Source organism: Ambystoma mexicanum, chromosome 2q, assembly GCF_040938575.1.
Source record: "Ambystoma mexicanum isolate Mex_15411 chromosome 2q, UKY_AmexF1_1, whole genome shotgun sequence".
Taxonomy (NCBI): Eukaryota; Metazoa; Chordata; class Amphibia; order Caudata; family Ambystomatidae; genus Ambystoma; species Ambystoma mexicanum.
Genome location: NC_090924.1, coordinates 1036911168 through 1036932320, shown reverse-complemented (window position 1 = coordinate 1036932320; position 21153 = coordinate 1036911168). Strand labels below are relative to the sequence as shown.

At 48.8% G+C, this 21153-nt stretch overlaps 1 long non-coding RNA gene across 1 annotated transcript in view; it reads left to right on the top strand.

The window, feature by feature from the left end:
• The window catches only part of LOC138569934 (uncharacterized), a 202999-nt gene extending 182351 nt beyond the window's left edge, over positions 1-20648 (top strand). The window contains exon 3 of the long non-coding RNA XR_011303355.1: positions 20531-20648. This is a non-coding gene — a long non-coding RNA (uncharacterized lncRNA). The remainder of the gene's footprint in view (positions 1-20530) is intronic.
• Positions 20649-21153: the final 505 nt, after the last annotated feature.

Here is a 21153-nt window from a genome sequence, read left to right as displayed (position 1 = left end):
TGGGAACCACGAGCCCAGGACCCAGCAGCTCTGCAGGAGCTTGCCCCCTTCATTGGAACCGGCTCCTCCTGGAAGCATCCCCCACCCCGTGGCCCCTGAGACCCACTGCCTCTCCCAGGGTCCTGGACCATGCCTGCAAGACTCCGTCCCTGACCGCCCAGGCTCACCCAAGCTCAAAGGGCCTCCAGACTCCAACTGGCCCCAATTACCCATGAACCCATTGAAGGAAATGCTTACTTAGCAACATGCAGCTAATGGGAAGATAGCTCCACGGATGACCCTGACTGGGGGACACAGGTGGAAACTTGTTGAGCACCAAGCATTATTCTGTATCTCTCCATCTGATTAACCTGAGGTAAGGGTGCATACAGGGTAGCTGTTTTAGCCTGCACAGCCCAACTGCCTAATTACAGCCCGGACGATTGCAGCTGGCGGCAATCAAGACCACATAATTAACTACTCACATCTAGGAGAGCCGCTCTTACTTGTAGCAAAGTTCAGGGGGACTCCGCTCAGGACACAGCTTCACCACCATCACCCCACCTGCCCTCCCCAGCCGGGGGACCAGGTGAACTTTGACTCTTAACTGGCAAGCCTATCTCTCTCCACCCCCACCCCCAAGACCCTTCTGTAACAAGGATCCAGCATGAGGTGGCCGACCAGCTCTCAGACAGGACCTTGCCCCTCTGCCCAGTCCTCGGAGCTGCGCCTGGCCCACCGGGACTGTGGAGGTCTCTGCAGTGTTTTTCCATCGACTGAGGGGGAGCGCCCTTACTGAAGCCTCCCCAGCCTCACCTTTGCACCCCTATTGGTCATTTGAGCATTCCCTAAGCGTGACTCGCAGAAATGGCCAAGCACCTGAAACCCCCTAAACATGCAGATATCACTACCGCTCCTTTCTTCTGACAAGGGGAGGAAATCAGACGCCCCGAAACTCTCACCTCAAAAAGCCTTGGAAGACAGGGAACAACTGGCAACCAAAGAAGATCTCCAAGCTTTTATGTCTGATATCAAAACCGAATTCAGGTCCTGCATTTCGGAGCTCACCACAAACTTGCGGTAAACGGACCACAGGGTCACGGACGTGGAACAAAGGCTAGGCGAAGTGGAGGACTTGACCCAGGACCACTCCGCAACATTGACAAAAGTCCAGCGATCAGTGAAGATGCTGCTTGACAAAACTGAAATTCTTGAATTTAAACAAGAAGACCTCGAAAACAGGGCCAGACAATCCCGCCTCCCCCTCCACTTGCACTTTCTCCCATATACCGCCCCCCTGCGCCGGACCTGGCGGGGAACCCTCTCTTCCACCAAGCACACCGTGAAGGCCTGGCATTGTACTCTGAAATATAAGGGTATGCAGAGGGGTCTAGGCCCCACTGCTCCAATCTTCCATAACCCGGTCTTTTTGCCAGGATCCTGCATGTCGAACTTTCGGAACTGGGTTGCGGGTGGACTTGAAGCCCTAGGTCAACTCTTTGCGAAAGACCATCCCCGCTCCTTTGAGCAATGCAAAGCTACCTTCCAACTAGCAGAGACAGATAGGTTTACATACTCCCAACTCCGACACTGGTGCTCCCACCCATCGACACGATTGGCAGCGCTGTGCTCCTCTAGCCCCCTTGAACTTACCATGAAAGACTTACCACCATGAGGAAAGATTTCCACTCTTTATAAGCTTTTGCAAGAAAACCCTCTCACTGCTAGGGCCCCTTATATGTCACAGTCCTGGGTAGGTATCTGGTCAAGGACACACACTTCTTCCCTTTGCGTCACCAACCGAGAGGGCCCCCAACAAGTTGCTCCTACGATGCTTTCATCAGGCATTAGATCTCCTGTGTTGGCGCCACTGTGGTCTCCCAGGTTCCTATTTCCACATGTGGTGGACGTGCCCGGTAGTGCGGGAGTTCTGGTTCCAATGTATTGCCACGATAAAAACATAACTCAGGTGGCGATTCCACTGGATCCTGATACCATCCTCCTGGGGGTTCTGATCCCAGGCATTTATCCGAGGGCAGGCAGAAGGGCTACTCTTATAACGCAACTTCTGCTGGCTGCGAAGATCACAATAGCACGCACGTGGAAATCTGAGGAGGGCCCCCTGATAACCCTTTGGTGGCTAAAACTCTGGGACATTTTAATACCGGAGAAAATTACTACTGCCAAAGCTGGCTTCCTACACCCCTTCCTGAACACTTGGGTGCCCTTCTTGGACTATGACCGGAATTTCCCGGCCCTAAACTACAAACCGCGGCTTGTTGCAAGGGCCCTTCAGTCGAATTGCGAACAGCCAGACTCTAGCCATGTTTAATCGGATCACGATGCACCTTGCTTTAGGGAGTGGCAGAAGGGCTGGAGGAGATTCATATATTACACTAATGGTCATATTTTGTAGTCTGTTACTGATCATGCTGTCATCTGTGTGCTGGTTTAAAATAAACACGTTTAAAAAAATGAAAAAAATTAAAAAGGCCCTATTTGACTAGGTTGGATCCAGACTATTCATGCCTTTGATTCCTATACCTCACTTAACCACCGGATATATGAACATAGACGTAGAGATTCACCAACCATGATTTTGGCTCAGTTCCCGAATAAATATTACTGGGTAACTCTCCTTAGGACACGATTGAATCTCCTCCCTACTAGAGAAGTACAACTAAGGAGGAAGCAAATAACGATTGATGCCGCTAATTGCCGTTTCTGCATGGAGAAACTAGAAACTTTAAGGCATCTAGTCTTGGAATGTGATCCCTTACATGACCTAAGAGTGAAATAACTAGTACCTTTAGATGTCAACACTCTATGCTTTAATGAATAATTACACTGGCAGCAATGTCTTAACATTTCCAGTACACATGAAGGTCTCACTTTATCAGGTTTTATCAAAAGTTTGAAATTGTAGAAATTGTGCTACTGAGGGTAACCTTGAGGGATATGAATTAAATCATTTAACTCTTAGATAACTCTGTATGATGGGTTAATTGTAACATGAATTGATTGATTTGTATACGAAGTGTGTATAGTTTAGCTGTTTTATTGTTTTATTGCCTTTGTTGGAATTCTTAATCTTATTTATTGTTGTTTTATTATCTGTTTATGACTATTTTGTAATTGAGTTATTTTGGCTTTTCCTATCTCTCCTTGATTCTTCTTATTGAATTTTGTGTTTTTTTTCTTTTTTTAAACGATGATTGTGTTTTTATATCTTCTTGGATATTTACATTTTTTTCTCTTCCTTCTTTTTCTCTGTTCAATTTGTAAAGGTTTAATTAAACCAATTGCAATAAAAATAAATGCGGGAGACATTGCCTCGAGTGGCTGCCTGGGTCTAATAACCTATGACAATCAAGTCACGTGTGTGGGGCAACCCAGTGTCTACCGATGACCAGTGAAGCACAGGCACCTACGTGGGGGCCAGACTGGATGGGCCCAAGCAAAAAAAAAAACCCTGGCAATATGGGGAATAGGGAGGCACGCCCAGCCGTGTGGGCCAGGTGGCCCGAACCGGTTGACACAGCCATGCAGCCATGCAGCCATACCACATGATGGCCCACTCAGGGCAGACAAAGCGGGCCCTGAATGTTAAAAAGTCCTTCCAGATCCTGTATAGCAGGTTTGCCCCAGGAAGTGAAGAGCAGGAGGAGGCATCGAGGAGGAGGCGGCAAGGTCTGACCCTCCACGTCGGGTGGGCTGGTGAAGAGGGAAAATCCTCAGTCGGTCTTTCATCACAGCCGGGGTGTAGAGGAGAAGTCCTGGGCTGATTTATTTAAATATATATTTAGGTATATGTTTAAAGTTATGGTAATGTATATTAATAGTCAATAGTTATAGTGCATGTTATTCATTAAGTAGGGGAGTAGAGTGTTGGGTAGCTGTTTACATAAGGGAGGGGGATGGACATAGAGGTGCTACCCTGTCATGAGGCAGGTAATAGAAGGGGCGGCCTGCTAGAGTTTGACTAGGGGATAGGGCCACCCACTGGGGCCATCTTCTGGCCCCCCTCTACAGTGGGTGGTGCCAGGTAGAGTTTAGGGGTCTGTTCCATCATTTTGACTCTATGGGTCTCCTTGTGACTCCTTTAAGGGAGGGTGGGCTGACAGGGCAGATCCCTCAGAATGGGCTCACGATAGTGGGGCAGAGAAGAGGGATTTTTGGATCGGAGGAAATGTTTAATGAGATATTGTTTTTTATGTGTTTTTTATGTGTTTAATGAATAAAAAGGGGCCCCCATTGGGATCCCTAAAAATCTACCTTGGTGTCTGTGTCCCATTGGAGTAGAGAAGGTAAGGACCCGGGGCATACCCATCTCCTGTTTAACAATGTTTTTATTTGCAGGTTGTAATAGGCCCCTTAATATCCAGCTGCTCTGGGTTGGTTTGGCTCCATGGGATCTGTCCCTGGCCTAGTGTAAGGAAAGCGCAATCCATAGCTCAGTCTGGGGCCGGACATTAGGGGTTACATACTTCACCAAGTGGCCTGAGTTGAAACCCATTGCTTTTGCTGCTCATAATAAATCCTTGACTCTTGTACGTTGGCTTTGAATAGTCTTTTGGCCATGACAATGGCCACTGCCCTGGGATTACTCAATGGCCCTCTGCACTGCTGAAGTTGTGTTGTGCGGGGAGGGGGTGCATTCCCAGTAAGCATGCTTCCCCTGTGGAGTTTGTGAGGACTTCTGTGCCCCACAATGTGCACACACACGCCAAGCCCTTCTCCCCACACCTGCATCGCACAGCTCTGGAGCTGTGTGAAACTATCTGCCGTGGGGTACTCCAACGCATTCACTTTTCTCTTGTGGGTGCCCCGGCCTGACTTCTCTCTCAGTCTTTCCTCACCAGACAGCACATCTTAGGGTCCTCTGTGAGCAAGGAGGCGAGTGGCCAAGTCAGTGTTGCCCGCTTAGGCAGGGTGGATTCCCAGGTTCCTGCGACTTCTGCACTGGCAGGGAAGAAAGACTAGTGGTCAGATTTGTCACAATTCCAGGTGTAGGTTAGCAATTTGGGGTCTCTGGGATGGTAGATGTCAATGGCCTCAGGTTAGCTCTGGGGACCCATGTCCATAAATGTACAGGCGCAGGGACTCTGCAAGTCACATGCAAGTTCATGGAACTCTCTCGCACATGGCCTCTGGAGAGATATAGTTAATGAATGACCGGGAAGCAGCACATCTGGATGGAAGACAGTGAATCGGATATGGAAGCCAGGAGTTCAGCATTTCACGTTCACACGTTTGCAGAGGGTTATTACAAACCAACATTTCACAAGTAGAAATAATACAAGTATTCAATGTAGTAGTATATCCTAGCACTAATAGTGAAAAATACCACATATGCAGCACATCATAAACTTTTTACACTGAAATAGCTGGGACGTTATTGCCGAATTCAAATGGACACATTTATGAAACTTATAATGACGAACGGTGTGTAATTTGGTTGATGGGATGGGATCTGCCAATGAACCCGGAAATGGTGCAGTTGCGCCTACACGACAGGCCGGCCAAACTGGATAGACTTTTCAGGTTTTGATTCCTCTGGGCAGTGATAGGAAAAATGGAGGTCCTGATTACCTGGAAAAGTGGAACAAAACCAAAGGTTCAGATGTGGATGGAAGGTTTACTACTTAATCCAAGCTGGAGCGGTTAGGGTTTAGGCGGATGAGGACATAGAAGATCAGAACCAGATTTGGGGTTCATTTGTATAAATGTATGTGTTGCAGGGTTGGGATTTCTGAAGTGTGATAGATGTCCCCTGCCCATTGTGATGTCGGCAGGGACATCTAACGGGGCCTGACACAGTACAGGCACAAGCTCAATCACTGTGGCGCAGCACGTTGTTGCGCAGGAAAACAAAAGACACGACCACTCGTTGCAGTGCGTTATGACGCCAGTTCCGGTGGTTCCTTTATTTCCGCCTTCCTGCCCCCCTGTCACGTGACCGGCTACTCTCCGGCACGTGACACCACATTCCTCCCCAACTTGGAATGTTTTTGTCAAAAATTAACAATAACAAGGTTCAACTGGTGCAATATATTCTAGTCCCTCTGGGCTCATCTGGACAGGCTCACCTGCTGGTAGATTCCATCTACAACGTATCCCAGGAGGCGGGATGATGGTTTTGGTCTTTCCCTCAGGTGGTATCCTGGATTGTCTCTTTCTGGGTTAACTACCGGGGGGCTCTCGAGCTGGACTTCATCCCTTTGTCGACTGGGAGATCTCGGTTCTCCTGGTGTTTCATAGAGTCCGGGTGTCGGTGGGCCTTGCGGCCGGCAGGGCGATCCGGATCCTTCTCTCGCAGCTTCCAGGCTTTCTTCCCATAGCTCTGGTGGTACTTTCCTGAAGTGTGAAATATTCCTCGTCACGGTCTCACTTCCTCTGGTGGCTGTGATCATGCTGTGGTTCGCGGCGCTGACCGTCCAGGGCTGGAATTCAAAATTGAGGGACATCTTCTTGGGGGTGGCCCGATTCTTGACGGTGACTGTGTCTCCTGGTGTTAGCTCTCGGTAGCTGGCTCATCAAGACGTGCTCTCTTGTTCATTCCATCTTGCTTTCTTAGCGTCTATGGTTGGATGATCTGGCTCAGGGGTTACCCACCTGGGGTGTATGGGAAGTTCTGCCTGCATGGGTACACCAAACATGAGGGCTGCTGGGCTGATTCCTGTCGAGGAGTGCGGGGTCTGCCTGTGGGTCCTCAGAAATCGATACACGGCTTTCAGCCATGAGTGTCCCCTTTTCTTGGCGATACGGATGACTTTGTTGAGTGACCCCATGAATCGTTCAGCATCGCCGTTCGCCTGGGGCCATCCCAGGGTGATCCGTTTGTGTCCGTTTGTGTCATATGTTGAGATCCCAGAAGAATTGGCATAGTTCCTGGCTGGTGAAGGGCGGCCTGTTGTCACTTTTGATTTTTGATGGGATCCCGTGTATTGCGAATATCTTCTCCAATGCGAGAGTCATGGTCTCGGCATTGGTGGATGCCACGTGTTCAACTTCGGAATAGCTGCTGAACTCGTCAATCAGGACAAGTAGGTAACCTTCCCCAGCGATGGTGCAGTAATCGATACTGACAGCTTCCCACCGTTTGCTGCTTCTTGTGGCGCTGATAATAGGTACTGGGTTCTCAGCTCTCCTGGTGGCTTGGCAGGCTGCGCAAGACCCCACCAGCTCCATCACTCTCTATTGCATGTTGGCCATCCACATCCTGGATTTCAGGTATGCTGTTGTTTTCACGATACCTTGGTGCCCGCTGTGGGCTAGTCTGAGGGCTCGTTCTTCCAATGATGTGGGTAGCACAATGTGGCGGCCTTTGAGTATTACCCCTTCGGGGGCCAAGTTAAGTTCGTGACAGATTCCGAACAGGGATTGAAGTTTTACTTGGGCAGCTACGGTGCGCTGAGCCATGGAGTTAAGGAAGTTCTTCCAATTCCCTGATTGGATGGCAGTTATGGTGTCGGTCAGAATGGTGTCCATCTCGGTCTCGTTGGCTATTTCTTGCAGGGTCAGCGCCTGCGGTCGGGCACAGGCTACCACATGGCACACATGTTCGTCTGTCTCTTTTGCATGGTGTTCTTCTTGATCTGTGGCGGGCCGTGGGTGGCGAGACAGGTAGTCTGCTGGATTGTCCGTTCCTGGTTGGTATTCTTCTTCTATGTTGTAAGGCTGGAGTTGTAGCATCCACTTTTCGATGCGTGCTGGTGGATGGGGTGCTGATCCTCTGAAAATTGGGATGAGTGGTTTATGGTCTGTGAATACTTGTGCTGGCTTGCCCAGCAGGTAGACTTTGAAATGTCTGCATCCCCACAGAATGGTGAGGGCCTCTTTCTCAATGTGTGCGTAATTTTGTTCAGTTTTGGTGAGCGCACGACTAGCAAAGGCGAATGGGTAGATGTTTCTATCATTGCCTGTCTGGGTAAGTACGGCCCTAGGCCGACTGGGCTAGCATCGACTAGGAGTTCTGTGTGTCTTTCGATGTCGAAAAAAGCCATTGTAGTGGAGGCAGATAGAGTGTCTTTGATTCGCTGGAACGCTTGTTGGTGGTTCTGCAACCACTCCCACTTTTGGTCCTTCTTAGTTAGTTCTCGGAGGGGACTTGCGATGGCAGCGAGATCTGGAATGAATCTCGCGCAGTACGTTGCTATTCCCATGAAGCTCCTTACTTCCGTGGCTGACAGTGGGGGCCTGGTGTTTTTGATGTTGCTAACTTTGGCCGGATCTGGCGACACCCCTCTTGCGTTGAATATGTATCCAAAGAAGCTTAGTTCTTCTTTTCCAAATTTGCACTTTTTGGCATTCAGGGTGAGTCCGGATTCCTCTAGCCTGTATTGGACCGCCGCAAGGCGCTTGAGGTGTTCGCATTCGTTGGACGCATATACGATGATATCATCGCTGATGTTCGTTGTCCCTTCCAAGCCGGCGAGGACTTTCCGAATTTCGTGCTGAAATACTTCGGCAGCTGACGATATTCCGAAGTTTAGCCACTTGTAGTGTTGCAGTCCGAGGTGGGAGGAGAATGTGGTGATGTATCTCGACTCCTTGGCTAGTTTAAGTTGATGGTAGCCAGACCTGAGGTCAAGCTTGCTGAATATGGTTGCTCCTGTTAGGTCAACAATAAGTTCATCTATGTGCGGTGTAATATGGCATTCTCTCCCGATGGCTGTGTTGGGGAGCCTCATGGCAATGCAGATTCATACTGCGTTGGGTTGTTTGGGTTTTTTTGCAATCACCATGGGGGATACCCATGGGGTTGGCCTGGATGTCTTCTCTATGATGCCTGCTTCTTCCAGTTTGTCCAGTTCGTTTTCTACTACTTCCCTCATGTGGAATGGTACTCGGCGATGGCGTACTGCTTTTGGTTTGATGGTGGGGTCAATGTGGAGTTTGATGGATCTGCCCCTTAGGCACCCGATGCCTTGGAATACCTTGTGATGTTGTTCCAGTAGGTCGTCGATCTGAAGGCAAAGTGGATTAGTTTCAGCTTCTCAGTGGTTCTACAGTTTAGCAGTGTTTCGTAGCCAGCATCGACGACGTAGACTCATGCTCTGCACGTGGTGCTGTTGTGGGCGAAGTCAGATTTGAACGACCCTTGCACCGGCAGCGGTTTCTTGCAGCCGTATGCATACAGTCTGCCCATCTTTTCTTGGAGTTTCGGCTTTGGGTGGAGCTTGTTGAAGGCTGATACCGGCATTACATTGACGGTTGCGCCTGTGTCTATGACCACGCGCAGTGGTTCTCCATCAGAGATGACAGTGCATGATGGTCTCTTCCGTAGTCTGGACCGTTGCGGCTCCACGGCCGAGATAAGATGTACGCGTTTGTTTGACTTTCTCCGTCTGTCGTGGTCCCTTCTATCGGAGGATGCGCTGTCCTCACTGACTTCGCTTGCACTTGTGTTCGGTGATCTCTGGGAGTGGTCTACTGCTCTCGCCCTTCCTTCTTTGCTTGGTTGGCGAGGTGCTTCTCGGGGGCGAACTTCTTCCGTTGTTCTTGTGTCTGCCACGGTGTCTGTTCACGATCGCCTCTGTTCGGTGGGTTTAGGCAGACAGCCGTGTAGTGGTTAAGTCGGTTGCACTTGCGGCATGTCGATCCCCACGCAGGGCAGGACTCTCCCATGTGCCATGGGCCGCCGCACCATTTGCATGCATTGTCTCTCCCTTGTGGCGTTTGGGGTCTGGTGGTGTTTCCCCTTTGCTTGTTTTGTTCTCGGGTGTTTTGGTGCCTTGATATGGCCGCAACGTCTTCCGTAGGTTTTGGGTTGTCGAGCAGGAGTCTTTGGATTGCCGCCTCGATTACTGCCACCTGGTCTTCTGTTTGTTCGCACAGACGTGCCATTTCTAGGATTCGGGACAGGCGTATGTTCCTCTCTGATAGGATGGCCCTCCTTCCGTTTATAGTCTGGGTTGAGGTCGGGCCTGAACATGTTGGTGAGTGTGTTCTTTGCGGCATCGTAGTTGTTTGCGTCTCCGTGGTCCGGGATCGCGTTGAACAGGCGTAATACTGTCGCCCTGATGTTGAGTAGAAGGAATGTGCATTTTTTTTTTTGGTAGTGTGATCTCTCTTGCATCAAGGTGCATTTCAAATTCTTGTAGCCAGATTTCCCACCGAATGGCCGCACCTGTGGTGAAGGGGTCAAAAGGCGGCATGAAGGTGGTCAACGCTGGGTCAGGGTGGTCTGGATTGGCGTTTCTCCCTGCTGACGGGCTCGCACCCGTCCTCGCGGGGCTTGTTTCAGCGCTGGACATGGTGGGCGTTGTGGCGTTTCGCGAATGGAGTCTTAATTAGGATGAAGGAGAAAAAAAAATCCTATGTGGGCCCAAGCTGGCAGGATTGCACTCACCAGTGGCCAGGGTTGGTGCTTTTGGGCAGTTGCTATGTCCGGTGGCACTTTCAGCCCTCTCTCCTTGGCCTGTGATGCAGGGGGACTTGTTATTTGCTGTGGCTGTGTTTGTGCTTCCCCATTAAACGTAGGGGGTTGAGAACAGTGTTTTTCCTTCTCTCTGTGTCTGTTGATGGCTCAGAACGTTGAGGTTGCGGTTGAGAACGGTGTTTTCCTTCTCTCCGTGTCTGTTGATGGCTTCAGAACGTTGAGGTTGTGAAAGTGAGGCTCCGCTTCCTTGACTGTAAGCAGGCTGTGTGATGGAAGGTTGGGGGAGTGAGAGTGAGGCTCTGCATGCGCGCGTGTATTAATACGCGGCCTCTCACTCTCCCACTCCCCTTGGTAGCAGAATGTTGTGGCTCGCAATGATCGCGTGCGGGGTTCTTTTGGACCTCGTCGCCAGTGTGATGTCGGCAGGGACATCTAACGGGGCCTGACACAGTACAGGCCCAAGCTCACTCACTGTGGCGCAGCGCGTCGCTGCACAGGAAAACAAAAGACATGAATACTTGTTGCAGTGCATAAACCCGGACTGGCGTTATGACGCCAGTTCCGGTGGTTCCTTTATTTCCACCTCCCTGCCCCCCTGTCACGTGATTGGCTACTCTCCGGCACGTGACACCACACCAATCTGGACTAGCCTTGAGAGACTGAGCGCTTCCTTTGTTCTCCTCCCTGTCCCCCCCCATACGTTTGTTGTGGGTAACTGACCTCTTGTGTAGTAGTTCTCTAATATAACTTTTGCAGAAGTTAAAAAACAGCTATAAAAGGTGGGACGCGCTAATACTGTACCTTAAGCACGGGGTTCTGTAACTTTTGAAAGCCTGCTTACATTGTTTCTTTTTTCTTTCCTGAATAAAACATGTCATTAAAAGAAAGAATGCTGAAAGTGTAAGAAAACGGGTTGGTTCCCTTAAAAACTCTGAAGCAGGCACACTAACCCAATGAGTTATTTTACAAAAGGGCAAACGCGAAATAGGTTTCAAATAGGGTGAGGAGGTTGGGGCTTCAAAGGCAGCATGCAAACAGCCTGAAAGGACAGTAGCCTTAAGTCGAAACACGTGACGGTACGCAGCTTTTGCTTTGGTTACACCAACACAACAGGTTACCCAAAATAAATGCATGTATTTTATTTACACTCTGTCCTTGTTGCCAAAGCCCCTGTTAATCAGAGTTCCTCGGTCCTAGAAGTATGGATGCTGCTACTGGCACTGTCGGCCCTTAAGGGAGATGTGTGCGAGGACTTTAGCAGCACACGCCCATGCGCCCTGCTGACCTTTCACTTCTCCCCCGCCGAGGCCTAGGAAAGGAAACACTTGACACGGTTCGGCATTAGGGTGGAGTCTCGAGCGCAGACTGTATGAGCGTGGGCAGTCTTTCAGGGCAATGTCTAAAGGCACTACTGTGTCACAGGGCAGTGGCTCAGCAAGTCAGTGGAGCAAAGTTGAACGAGAGGGAAGAGTTGGAAGAACTCACATATTCCAAGCGTCTAGGCGGCAGATCCGACGACCAGCCTTCACTATCCAGACGTCAGGTTCACCATTTTTCATTCTGTCTCACCGACCTAGGTTTCTTTGGGAGTAAGGGGTTCCCCCCAAACTTCCTGCTTTTACTCGCCCTTACTCCTTTTCCACTAACATGTTCACCCCACACATACTTCCCTGGAGGCCCTTTATTATTATTTTTTAATTTTACCGATTAGCAGTTTTTGTGTAACATATGCATTAAAATGCAAATCGGTAATATATAGTCTTGATAAATACGCCTTCAGCTTCCAAGCTGTTTTTTTTTATCTTGGCCAAATGATGCTGGATTCTAACTCCATAAATGTGTATTCTAGGACAACCCAATGGGAATCAGATGTGAGTGTGTTTTTTTTTCAATTTTTAATCGTCCTTGAAAATAGAGTTAAATGCCGTAGCTATACCTCAGAACGAACTCAGTATTTGCTGCCCGTTTGACCCTGCCCACAAGATTTCTCTTCAGAAAATACTTTAAGGGGCCGATTCATGGAACAAATGTGCGCCGAAAATCTTGGTGCAAGCAGGCACAAGCGTGAAAAAGCAAACGCACGCGTGTGATTCATGGAAGGGCCTGCGTGTGTTTACTGCGGGATGTGTGCCAAATCCGGGCGTGGCGCGAACGGGCACACACGTCACAGCAACATCCCGAACGCCATGCGCGATGCGCACAGCAAAAGCGCACAACGTCGGCGCACACACCAAAAAGGGGGAGGGACACGGGGTATAACACGCGCAATGGGGAACAACGCATGAAAAAGAAGGTGTAACTGGGGAAATACTGCAGGGAAATACACGGTACGCCCACACGCATGCGAACAACACGTATTCATGGAATCGAATACGGGAAATGTGCGCACGCTTAAAGACGCGCACAGGCGGCAACACGTCCGCCACACAAAGGCAGGCGGAAGCATCCCCGCATGCAGTATAAAAGTGCGCGCAAACAACAAACATGTATATACAGCTGCGATGAATGTCCCATTTGTCGCAGCACTGATCGTGGGACACCGCAGGAGGAGGCGAATAGCCAGGCCCCGCATTTTTTGGCCCCTGACCAGCCTTTTTGGGATGCCTGACGACCAGGTCTATGGCAGGTATAGGATTCCACCTCGTATCATCCTAGACCTGGTCATGGAGTGGGAAGATGACCTTACATCCCCCACCCTGTGCTCCCAAGCATTGAGCCCCTTGGAGCAGGTGCTCAATGTGCTGCATTTTTTGGCCACTGCGTCATTTCAGCGGACAACTGCCATAGTGGGGGGGTCTCACAGGCCACACAGTCATGCTGCCTGCACCAGGTGTTGGCAATCAAGACTGCACACCCCTCAGTCCGCAGGCACATATACATGCCCAGAACACCTGCAGAAAGGCAGGCCGTGGTCCAGGACTTTTACAGGGTGGCACACTTCCCCAAAGTGGTCGGTGCCAGAGATTGCACCGATGTGGCCCTACGTCCACCCAGGGCCACTGAGCACATCTATCGAAACTGCAAGCACTGGCATTCCATCAACGTGCAGGTTGTATGCGATGCCAAGGGAATCATCACCTCTGTCTATGCAAACTACCCTGGCTCTATCCATGACAGTTTCATATACAGAATGTCCGCCCTGAGCCGGGCCCTGGAAGCTGGGAAGCATGGTGACACATGGCTCCTAGGTGAGTACAAATGCCTGTGCACATGCATGCATGTCACACACAGACAAATACACAAACCCAACTAATCACAACCATTATCACCTGCCCAGGGGACAGTGCCTACCCTCTGAGCAACCACATGATGACGCCAATCCGGAACCCCACCGCACCACCCCAGGTAAGATACAACGCTGCCCATATTGCAACCAGGGGCATAGTGGAGCGCTCATTCGGAGTGCTCAAGTCACATTTTCGCTCCCTTGACTGCTCTGGCGGGCAACTACTATATGCACCCCCAGTAGTGTGCAGGATCATTGTGGTAGCATGTGTCCTGCACAATGTTGCAACACGGCGGGACGTACTGGTGGACATGGTGGTGCCCCCACATCCCCAACCACATGCACAGGCTCTGCCCATGGGAGGGGAAAGGGCATGTGGCGAGGCAGCCCGGACCCAGCTTGTGGCCACATTTTTCACCTAAACTCCCACCCCTGCGGAGTGCACACATGCCTGGCACATACCAGGTGACAATCGATGATGACAAAGAGTCAGTCAACTGTCACAACCGTACCACCCTGAAAATGTTGCCACAGAAGTGCTACATTGTGTGCATCCCTAGCTACTTAAACATAACCAATCCTGTGTGACCAAAAGGAACACATGCAAGGTGTGTATCACACCACCCCCTGCAAAACAGGCCATGACAATCACTGGTATGTCACCCCAACCCTCCCAACCCACATCACCCTTGTCTGCCACATCATGACATGGCATGCAACAGCAAAAGCCCAACACATGACCAATGAGATACGAAGTGACATGTGATAAATGGAAAGTGGCCCGAGACAATGGCGCCTGACATGGAATCAGATGAAATGACTGACCAACAACCTCCCACACATACCAAGTCATAGACAAATGCTTTCTACCAGTGGTAGCATGAACAAAAGACTGAATACCTGTTCACATGCACATTGGGCAAGCCAAAATCGCTACTCTCTAACCCGTGTGCTGTGTGTGTCTCCTGCAACACACTGCTCAGCACACAGCACAGTGAGCAGCCATTGTGTTGGGGATACACCTTGAGCATCACATCAAAATGACAAACAAAATAAACAACCTATTGACGCATGTACACGATCCCCAAATGGCAATTGATCATGTGCTGCAGGGACACAGCATGCCCGAGAAGTCAATCTGTGTGCACCTGTGGTTATGGAAGGATGGTTATACGTGTGGTGGAGCATTGTGTTACTGTGTGTGTCAGTAGGGACATGCACTCAATATATGCATGTGAAATCAAGTGACCCTCTGTCCTGTACACATCACATGCGAACATTGCCCATGTGTACACCCCAGCATGTCAAACCACAACAATCCCCTGACACCTGAAAAGTAAATAAAACACAGGAACAGCCATTGAGCAGCAGAACACACCATGTACCTAGTACCCCACAATGACAATGTCAGAGAGTGCACAAACACTGTAGCCCAAGCTTACTGTCTAACAACAAAAGGCCCACCCTCATTTACACATCACCATGACCTTCTGAACAACTGTGTCTGGGGTATGTAGCCTTCTTCCTTCTAGTCTACCTGGCTACAGGGTCCCCCTAGCCCTTGGTCTTCATGTTCCACCTTGCGTGTAAATAGGGTCCGGCCCTCTCAGAGGCCACCTCAACTGGTAAAAATACCAAATCGCAGAGAACTCCAAGGAGCCAAACCCCCAAACCAGGGAAAAAGGATCTAGGCACAAAAAAACCCTGGAAGAGTCTCCAGTAGATGACTTGAAGTTGCAAAAAATGTCCAAGCACATGTACAAGTAGAATGCAAGAACAACCAAGGTAGCACAGTTCAACAATGGTTCAACAGGATGGGTACCATTTTCAGGACACAATATACAATGAGGATGCAACAACTGATGGGTAGTGTCACAGCTCCGGTCTCCAGACGCAGGAGTGGCACAAACCAACCACCCCCTCCGTGGTCTGGGCGCCTGCAAGGTAAAACTTACACAGGCCTCCGAGACCCCGGCAGGGAAAGAGGGTCAGGGATCCGTTGTTTGGACAGGCATTGGTATTCAGAATAACCAGAAAGAGGGGCAGGAGAGGGGAGTTGGATTGGCAAGGGAAAGTAGGCAAAATACAAAATACAACTATTGACAATAACACATACTCAATCAGAGAAACCATGTTCTTCATGCACATTGTACTAAATGAGTCAAATGCAAGCCAAAGAGAGGCTTATCTCTGGGGTGTGTGCTGGCCTCCTGACTGCGCACTCTCAGGTCCGGTAACAGGAGCAGTTCAATGCTGCAAAGAGAGCGTGAGTTACTAATCTGTGTGTGTTTACAACACACACACAACACCATTCCTGCCCCAAACTAAGTGACTCTCCTCTGACCGCTTCCTCTGGGAAATCAAGAGCACACCCAGAGTAGATCTGAGGGATTCATAGTCAACCCTCATGGCCTCCATGTGTGCCTCTGCGTGAGCAGCAATTGCTTGACGCAAAGATACCATTTCAGCCTGGCGTGCCCTGTCTGAGGCCGCCATGCCCAGCCTGAGCGAGCGGGCCGTGGACTGTGCCACCTACTGCTGCAGTTCCACCTGCCTAGCAGGGGGGAGCACGGATTGGGCCACACGTTCCATGCTCTCAGCGATGTTATCAATTGCTCCCCCTGATGTTCGGAATTGGCAACCATGGCTTGCTCCCATTCATTATACCCCAGTGGCGCGCGGCCACTGCATTGCTGGGCTTGATACCTGCGGGGCCCAAGGAGCCGACGTCCTTGTTGGGTTGGTACCACCTGCGACTGCAGGACTACATTCCTCCATTGACGTGATTCCCCAGGCACATCAGCAACTGGTGTGGAGGGTGGCCCTGCCCACCACCATCTGGCCCCTCCGTGCAGGTGTCGCGGACAGAGGAGCATCCACATCAGAATCACTCACCCCTGACGAATGGACCTGATTCACATCCAACTCGACATTGTCGTCAGAGTGATCATCCGGGCTAGACTCATTGCCAGACCTAGACAAGATGGTCTGTAACACAAGTGGGTTCTCGTGGTCTACCACCTCACGACCCCCACTTGTGCTGGGTTGCTGGTGTGATAGCAACGCTGTGCCTGGCATAACAACACCATCCTCTGGCTCCATTGCGTCATCATCTGAAAAGTGGAGAAAAATAAACATTAGTACACATGTCAGAAGCACATACCACACATACACACACATAGACATCACATTGACAGCCAACACATGAAGCAGACATGTCACACACAAATGAGAACCTGGCATGCATCCAGTGGCCTTGATATGCAAACACATCCCAAAAGCAGAAATGGATGTGTCTAAATAGCAAAGCCTACACAAGTACAAAATGTAGTATATGAACTCCATCAGACACCACCTCTGTCAGGCACATGTCACAGGCAGAAAAGACCGATGGCAACTAAGAGATGCAACACACCATAAGCATTTCTGAACTGCAAATTGACCACTGCTGCAAGTGAATCCAAACAAACAATGACCCAGGTAACATGCATGTAGACATGCATCACTAAAGCATCATCATCAATATAGCTCCGTCCATCTGCAGCTCGGCCCGTACCGGGTGGCATGGGCCATGTAGATATAGTGAATGTACTAAGCAAAGCAAGGCCTGCAACCAGGCATGAGAGACCATAACGCCCAGTACCGTCCGAGCGGCAGGACATGAGGCCTCCACAACACCCCTCAGGGCCTGATTGAGCACATTGGGCTATGAATGTGCCCTATTCCATTATTCCTTGTGTAAAATCTCCACGCCCAGGACCCACCATATTAGCTAAGGGGGCCTGGGCATACACATACTGCACAACAGTGAACCTTAAATAATAGTATTTTAAATTCACCAAAAGCTCAAAACCATGGTCTTCAGTCACATGAATGGCTGAAAATGGACAATCGTGATGTGCTACGCCTACGCAAGGAGATAGAGTATGTTATACTCCCTTTTATTCTCAGGCATGAAGAACAAACTCAAGGCCAATCTTCAAAGGGCTAATCGACTGGCAGACAGCAGTGTGATGATGGATAGTGTACTAATTGGTGGAAAGTTATGGTAAAGACCAACCCACCAGCACCTGGAGACCAACCTGCGTGCTGCTGGCATATGTGGAAAGGTACTGACGGATGTAAGGGTGCCAACCAATTATAGAGGGCCACGTAGTAAAGAGCCCTATTGCCATAACCCCGTACAGACCTTCGTCTTGGTTGTGCAGGGGTTACCTTTGTATAGCAGCATGCATTGTCCTTTCAAAGATGGCCGACCGACATTTCCATTCTTCCTGGTCCGTAGTGTGCACTCCAGCGGAGAACCTGACTCTGCCCCTACAACTGCAGGAACAGAATATCCATAGAACGAGGAAACGGCTCCATGCATCGCTACTCTTGCCTGACGATCCGTAAATCCGTTACCTACGAGCTAAATGTGAATGTTCCCTTTCTTGTTAAACCTCTGAACTATCTGCCCTTCACCGGTTCGCCCGCGGTCTCTCACAGCCGGACCTCCGTTGGTTCTCCCTTTGCTCACGGATTCTCATTCCACGCTCCCTGCACCAGCTGATAGAGATCCAGATATCACACTGTCTGTAGCCCGCACCCTGTGCCGCTGTAGCTACAAGCTGCCTCGAGAGACGTCTCTCCGCAGGCACACAGAGGCACCATGCATCCACCAGACATTACACTGTCTGCAGCCCGCGCCCTGTGCCGCGGTAACCTCGAAGCTGCCTAGATACACATCTCTCAGCATAGACGGTAGGAATAACCCAAATATCTCCACTTTCTCCTCTTTCTCCATGCACGGCATATTTATTCTTATTATCCTTACAGCTCAGGCACCGTGCATTACAGAGAAACAGCCCCTTTATCCTGCTCATACCTCCAAGCTTTGGTTCTGTTTCAGGCAGGTAAAGACACCCCTTATGCAATCATTTTCCTTTTCCTGGTGCCCTGGACGCAGAACTGACTCCTTTTCACTTACGTTTTGGAGGTCGTCAAGAAACCATACAGAGGGGGAGACTACCAATCTATCCTCTCCCGCAGGGAGAAATTTTGGATACATCAACTAGACACACTTAACCCACAAGGGCTTAATGAGGAGTTTTCCCTGAGATGTTTTATCTGAACTTGACCATATCCCATGTTCTCCTGTAGAACAATGGTGTTGGTACACTGTAGCGTATTTAGATATCTTTTTTTCATTGTCCCCTCAGGTTTAAACTATTTGTGAGTAAGGACATCTTTGACTAGTCCACACCTTACTGTAATCTTTTTTCCTTCTTTTTTCTTTGTGTTTCTTTAATAGACTGAACTGTATTTTATGTTATAGTGAGTTACTCAAATAGACATATTAAATGTCATTACCCGTCATACACAGTGGAACAGCTGTTAAGGTATAATTAGTCCGGGACATGTTGACCGGCCCACTGTTCGTTAATTATGCCCTACAATGTTTTATATGTTCATTATATAACACATTTGTTGGTAGAGGGTATTTAGGTCACTCTTTTTTTGGAGGGTTCCCGCTGGGACACCAGTGCATTATACATATAATCATTTGATCTGTATAACCTGTATTATGATACAGAAACTATGAAATTGTGCTTCTACCTGCAAGGATCCCGGATGTGGCAATATTGCTTAGCCCAAATATTCATTTGTCAAAGTTGATTCACATAATTGATCTGGTCTTCTTTTTCAACTAACGTTGCTAATTGTTTCATTTTTTCGAGGTCATTTTGTTTTTCTTTACTCGATTCAGTCTTCCAATGATGTTTAGACATTGTGGATAAGCTGCAGTAGGCATTTTTCTGCTTTGCAGTGCATCCTCTAAAATGGCGCTCTTATATGCACCAGCCTCACAGCCTGTGTGCATGCTGTGCGCTCACTAAGTCCGTTTTCAATGTTTACCACACACATGCTCGGTCTTGGATGGGCTGTTGTCTGTGTAGTGGGTTGCCAGGGAGACGATTAGACCCACCAGAGTCTGTACGAGGAGCGCATCCTTTTGGTCGGGAGACGCTCGCATTCGAGTATCATTTTGCCACATTTGTGGCTCTCTCTTCACACGCGTTCCTGTAGATGCTTCGTAACCACGTAACAGAGGTAAATAGAATACGTCCTCAATGGCGCCTTACTTAATATAGTTATAGGCCTCCTAGATCTTTTCGTCTGGAGAGCATACTGAATCTTTTGTTTCCTTTATTTTCCCCATATAGAATATTATACTCTGGCTCACTAAGACACTACGGGACACATTTAAACCTCCATGCCAGCAGTGAATTCACTCGCTAAAACTCCCGATTTAGCTTGCATTCTTTAAGGTAAGCCGTAGGTTTACACATGGCCCTTCTTTTTAGCGCCAACCATACTCTAATGGCCCCATCCTGTTGATATCTATAAGGGACCCTTGTCCCTAGAGCTCTTTATTTTTAGTGTGTATCCTTATAAAAACAGCAATATCTTCTCCTCCAGCTGCATGTTTAATCAACATTCAAACCTTCAGAACCACTCCATTTGTGTTTTACTTATAGGCACCTTGCACACTTGAGATGAGTATTTCTTCCACCGGATGGTGGGAAAAATTGGAAGACATGAATTCACCATACTTTGAGTGATTCCTCAGTCTCCACCTTGACCATACTTAAGGTATGCCACCGTTTGAATTGCCAACATACATTCTATGGAGACTGGTTTTACTGACAGGCAACCATTAGCATATTTTTAACTACTTTTTGATGCAAAAAATGGGCATTCCTTGTTGCACTGGCCTCAGTTGGGACCCCCATAGACGGGATGACTCTCATGAATATGTTTGACAGCGATCTCTAAACTACACCTGACAGGGTATACCCCTATATGTAACTTTGATGTGAGATTAATAGTGACCACTATGTTCAGTATTTAACATGTGATGAATATGTCTATTGAAACGGTCTTTTATGTTTATTTAGGTTCTACAGTCCAGATCTACTAGGCTCAAGAAGAAGGGATATGTATCCCGAAACGCGTCAGCCACACAATGTATAAATGGACTATCATGGTTTATTGTTTTCATGTTTCTCTGTAGACAGTCATTTTGGCTTTTTCACTCTAAGTCTCTATGGTAAATTTATTGTGACATTAATTAAAACCTCCTCTTTTGGTTTTTTTTTACAAAACTACTGAATATTTATCTTTATTATTAACCTAATCAGAAAATTACTGTTCAAGTATCTATATACGCAATCAAAATTTGTTGAACCATCATTAGATGGATTTATGACAGAGTGCAGGGGACGGGAGGGCTCCTAATTTTGGATCCTCGTCTTTCTTCCTACATATACTGTTGTTGTGATCCTGTGCCAGGTTCACGTTTCCTCCACCGCACCTCAAAATAATATTTACATTTCTACATATCATTGAGAAAATTAATTTCCAACTATATAATACTAGGGAGTGCTTCTACTGATCCATCCTTTTTCATAGTCCTTTTCACTTACCTGCAGAAAGTCTCTGCATTCCTTCGACCAGCTCAGAACATTGTCACCATCCAGTCACTTGACAGGTAGTTCCCTTTTCTTTTGGGCTATAGACC